A 6,000-nucleotide genomic window follows, 5' to 3' on the forward strand; every position below is an offset into this window, starting at 1 on the left:
TCACCACACCAGCCTTCTACACTTTGAGAAGTGTTTTACATATGCCAGCTTTTAGAAACTGTTTGATTCCAAAGCCAAAAATCAGAAAATCTCCTGTGGGTAGGGAAAAAGCAAAACCTAGAAAGAGTGGTAGCAGCTGAGGACATTGAGCATGGGCCTGTTTGTTGTGGGAGGCAACCAGGCAAATAGTGGTGGTTTCAGTGACAATCTGTTTGCAGTTGGAGTTGCAAGAGAATATGGTCACGAGAGCTGTTGCTTCACTGCGAAAGTTGATTTTCCACTGATCTGCAGGACAAGAGATTCAAAATTACACTGGTGTCAATATTAACAGCACAAGTATAACCTCTGTCCTCTTTTTTTTTTCTTTTTTTTGCTGTGATGGGGAGAAGGGAGGGATGCCCATAGAGCCACTGCCCATGGGAATCTCCAGCCTCTTTCATAGAGCAGAAGGAGTTGCTGTTTAGTTCCTCCAAGCTGTGAGGAAAGGGTGAGTTGCCTTAGTTTTAGGGCTATTTATCTTCACTCCTTCTGGGGTAGGAAATGAGTGCAAAAGCAAGTGGAAAATTCGTGGGCTAAACTGGCTGAGGAGAAATTACCTCAGGGGTCACTGATGTGAAATTTGGAGCAGGCAGCATAGTGCAGGGATGATTACAGGTACAGCTACTGCTTATGAATAAAACCTACACAAAAGAAACCATGGGAATGGTGTTTGAACCTGGAAAGAACAAGAATATAATCTGATTTTCCTGTTGTGGTAGGGGAAAGAAGTTGTAGTCTTGGAAGACATCAGAACATGGCTGGGTAGACATCAAAGAATGATCTAACAAGAAAGGCACTGGAGGTCATAGCCTGGCAATTAAGGAATCTTAATCACTGGAAGCTCTTAAAAGCAAATTAGAAATGATTTGCTCGAGTGTTTAAAATGTGAAGGAGTGTTAATCACTCTTTGGGATACAAAGATGGGATAGATGAGGGCTTGAGGGTGATGCCAGCCCTGCTTTTTAACGAGAGCCTCAAGACTTACTTGGCTAAGATTAGGAGAAGACTTTTTATCTCACACGCGTAACCATGACTCCAGGCTTGGGAAGATTTCCTGGGGACTGTGGCACTTCCATAGCTCCACCTCATCATGAAATGCTGCACCGGTTGTGGAGCCTGGGGCTGTTCTCCCCTCCCCACGCCCACGGAGGAGCAGCTGCACCTCTCCCCGGCTGCTGCTGCTTAACAGCACATGAAGGGCCTGAATCCAGAGAGCAGCAGGGCCAGGCTGTCTGGAGAGCTGCCCAAACACAGCCACGTGTTGCTTCCTAGCACTGGAAACTCAAGGAGGAAAATAATAAAAAATCTCCAGCAGCTGCATCTGAGCCTTGTGTCACAGCTGAGCCGTCCCTGGCGCACGCAGCGTAAATCAGCAGGCAGCTGTCAGGTCTGACTGCTCAGCTCTCGGTTGGAAATCGGGAAAAGTAAGATAAACGAGATTTGTGGAGCCCTTTGGGAAGGTTTCTCAGCTCTCTTTGGTCAGAGTGCCTTAAGGGAACCTTTTCCTTTAGGGACAGACTGGCTTTTCCCAGGTGGGGATGGGCTGCTGGAGGAGGAACGGCTCGCTGAAGTCCTGCTGGGACAGGAGCACACCATGCTGGCTGAGAAAACCCCTGATTCTGGGCTTCCCTCTGTGCCCTGGCAGCTGTTGGGTGTTCTCATGGGAGTCACAGCGGGTGGGTGCCAGCTGGACCCTCGGCTGTTGATGGTATGGAACAATCACCCAAGTGAGAGGGACTGGGGAGCCTCCACTGCTCCACTGTCCCCGCAGGGTACATCAGCTGCTCCCCTCTGAGCTCCCAGACTGAGCTTTGAAGACACCTGTGTTAACACCTGCAAGATGGGAGCAGGTGCAGGGCCAGGCTGAGCTGCAGACATTCCATTTTCCCAACAATGTGCAAGAGGTGTTTGTGTTTTGTTGCTTTGCGCTTCATTTCTCCTCCTGGAAAACACGAGGAATTCCACCAGAAAACAACAACAACAACAACAACAACAAACCATAAAAACCCCACCAAAAACACACAAAAAAAGGTGTGATTAAAATTGTGAATTCAATGTGAAAAATGGGGATCAGCCTCAAGCGAAAACTCATACACATTTTACCACAAATTGACACACTGTTCTTGTCAGGCCAATATGCAAAATAATAACTCCTTTAGGAAAAAAAGAGAAATCATCTGCAGACTAGCATAGTATTGTGAATCTATTTAAAAGAAAACATTCAGGTACTAAATCCAGAATAACTAAAGTAAAATGCTAGAGAAATACAGAATCCATCAGGCAAATTTAAGGCTTATGAGCTGACATATGTGTCTTTTAACTTCAAAAGCCTTGAATCAAAAGGTGGGGCTGGAATCTCTTTTGGTTGTATCTTTTGGCTAGTACCATAGAAATACTCCATCTGTTGCAAACATTTCATTGTGGTTCCTTTCCCGTCTTTCTTTGGCTGTTGTGGTTCCTTTCCAGTCTTCCTTTGACTGGAAGTATTCAGAAATCTCCTTTAATTTATATAAATCCTTTGGTAGATGTAAGATATTAAGATGGGGCCTTAATTAAAAACAGCTAAAATTATAAAAAGTTTCAAGATTTATTTTAAAAGTAAGTTGGTTGCATTTGGTACCACCTCCGGTAAAACACTCCAAATATCTTGATACTCAATGTTGTTTTGGGGACTTAAAAGCAAAATTTTATGTGTCAAATGGTAAATGTGTAAAAGATCTTTCAAATTACATTTGGAATTGAATGGGTCTTGGAGGTCTGGGAAATGATTTGTATTTTTAAGCTATTCTTTGAATTTTTAAAGTACAGGGTCAGCAGTGAAACAATAGTGATCTTGGTCTCTGTGACCTTGCAGGAAATCCTTCACTTTGCCTGCAAGCAGCTAGTCACTGTTAGCAACTTCAAGCAACTTTAGAAACATGTCTTATTTTGTTAAATGCTCACTTCTCTAAAGAATTTCAGCACTGGGCTGTGTTTCTGCATCTCCAATTCACAAATATTTCTCCGACAGAACAACACCACATGTGAGTAAGCAAAGGCTTTTACCAGTGAGAGCGTGTTTGAAGTGAGACTTGTGATTCCTTCTGTCTTTGCCATGTCCCACCTACCTGGGAGGAGGACACGGAGCTGCCTCCCTCTGCCTTGAAGTCCTTCAGCATTGCACTGTCCTCAACTGTGTAAACTCTAGTAAAAAATCCATCCAGCAGCTCCAAAATTACAAGCTAATTTAATAAATGCTTCCTCTAGCCCCTTGATAAATATGCCTCTAATGCTAACGAAGCAGCTGTGCTGGTTAATTAGATTATGCTGGCTGATAAAACCTAGCAGCAAGGAAAGGTTTTATTTCTTTTCCTTCCCAAGGAGACTCTGGCTGTACCTCGGGGGTGGATGAACCCTGTGGTAGACACACATCTGGGGAGCTGGACCCCACCAGATGAGATTCCTCTTTCTTCTTTCGGGAACTGGACCATCACCATCTGGGGATAATCCTTTGAGATACATCCTGAGAAATAAAAATCACAATAGTGTATAGAATTGTGATGTACTAATTTAGAATAAAAATTGCTGATGAGTAAAAGATTGGAAATAGAAACTGCTGAAAAAAACCTGATGAGTACCCTTATAAATACCTGTAACAATCAATTATCGGCGTGCAGTTGGAGGGAAAACTTCCCCCACTGTACCCAGCGCTGTATTGCTCCTACTTTACCATATTTAATAATAAATTGATTGCCGCTTGAATATTGGCCTAGTCAAGCTTCTTATTCATAACACGAGAAAATGTGGCTGAAGGTTGTGCTCCAGCGCTGAGCTGATTTCCTCCCATTGTCCTTGGGGAGGTGCCAAGATTCCCTTTGGTCAAACGCGTTTCCTCCTGGCGGGGGAGTTTTATCACGTCCTTGTGGGGTAACTAACGCTGAAATCATTGCACTCTTGGCAGACACAGTCACAGAATGATAACGTGGAGCCAGAGGAGCCTAGAAGATGTGCTGGGCTGTACTCCCAAAATTCCTGGAGCCAGCACCACCTCCAGCCTTTCCTCTCCCCTTCCTAATCTTTCAGTGCAATCTCCCTGATGTTTCAGAATGAGTCCCTTGGTATTTCCCCTAATCTGTCATTTAAAATCTCAGGCAATAAAGCTTTCACCACTCCCCTTAGAGAGACGATTTTTCCAGCCTGTTCTTCTCCATTCAAAAGCTTTCCACACTGATTCCCAGCTTAGACATGCCCTTCTGTAATTTCACCCCATTAAAATAATTAATGTATCCCCAGCCTTCTCCCTTGATGCCACTTGCTTCATCCAGACATTTACACATGACTGCTGTCCCCCTGCTCAGTTCACTAATTCCGCGGTGCTTAAGGCAGTCAGAATTCCTTTTCCTCTCTTTTTGCCGGTTCCTTCAGCCACGGAGTCTTGGAGCTCCTTCCTGTGTGTCATTCTTCCTGCAAATCCAAGGCAGATGCTCTCCGCCCTTGTCCTTGTGCTTTCCTGCACTCCATCCAAAACTGTTCCCGACTGCCTGTGAGCTGCCTGGTGTCCTCTGGGTGTCTTTCAGGAGGCAAAGCACATTGTTCCCCAAAACTACAGGTTCTGGATGTTATTCCCCCCCCTGGAAACGCAGGTTCTGGATGTTATTCCCCCCCGGAAATACAGGTTCTGGATGTTTTGTCCCTTGGAAATGCAGGTTCTGGATGGTTTTGCCCTCCTGGAAATGCAGGTTCTGGATGTTATTCCCCCCCTGGAAATGCAGGTTCTGGATGTTATTCCCCCCCTGGAAATGCAGGTTCTGGATGTTATTCCCCCCCTGGAAATGCAGGTTCTGGATGTTATTTCTCCCTTCCTCCATGGAAATGCAGGTTCTGGATGTTTTCTTCCCCATGGAAATACAGATTCTGGATGTTACTCCCTCCCCTGGAAATTCAGGTTCTGGATGTTATTCCCTCCTCTGGAAATACTGGTTCTGGATGTTATTCCCCCCCAGAAATGCAGGTTCTGGATGTTATCCGCCCCTGGAAATTCAGGTTCTGGATGTTATTTCTCCCCCTGGAAATGCAGGTTCTGGATGTCATTTCCCCTGGAAATGCAGGTTCTGGACGTTTCCCTCCATTCCCCCTTGGAAATGTAGGTTCTGGATGTTTTTTCCCTCCGGGAAATGCAGGTTCTGGATGTTTTGTCCTCCCTGGAAATGCAGGTGCTGGATGTTATTCCCCCCTGTAAATTCAGGTTCTGGATGTTAATCCCCCCTGGAAATGCAGGTTCTGGATGTTTTTTCCCTCCTGGAAATGCAGGTTCTGCATGTTATTCCCCGCTTAGTGCTTTCCTTGGTGCTGACATCACAAATGATGCACTCACCTTCCCTGACAATTTTTTTTACATATTTGTGAGAAGTACCTTGGAAAGTACGAGTTTAAAAAATAATTGTGGAAACCTGAATGCATGGTTCTGCTTCCAGCTGCATCTCTCCATCCCTCCTAGTATGATAAATGTTTCTGGGGTGGCATGATGCCTGTTTGTCCCAAGTCCATGCCCACGATTTGGGTGGTGGTGCAGGTGGATTTCCCACACATTTCCCTGCTACCAGCCCTGGCACTGAGTCCTGCCATAAGCATGAATTTAACCATTTCATGCTTAAATCCTGAATTTCCCCGGCGCTCCTAGCCCTGATCAAGGCTTACAGACTGTGCTGGAATTATTTCCTTCCACCTTTCGGAGTCTCGGGAAACACCTGCAGCTGTGCAGGACAACCCGCGGGGCGCAGCAACACCAGGACGGCGTTTAACGAGGGCATTACCATGTTAAAAGGTGCATTACAGTGATTAAAGTGTGCATTACAGTGTTTAAAGAGGGCATTACAGTGTCGCTCTGACTGAACCGCAGCTTCCCCCCAAGCAGCCCCCGGGGCTCGGGTCTCCAGAGGTGCCTCCCAAAGCCAAAGATCCCGGAATTCTGCGGTCTCAGGG

The sequence above is a fragment of the Ammospiza nelsoni genome, chromosome Z (genome assembly GCF_027579445.1).
Source record: "Ammospiza nelsoni isolate bAmmNel1 chromosome Z, bAmmNel1.pri, whole genome shotgun sequence".
NCBI lineage: Eukaryota > Metazoa > Chordata > Aves > Passeriformes > Passerellidae > Ammospiza > Ammospiza nelsoni.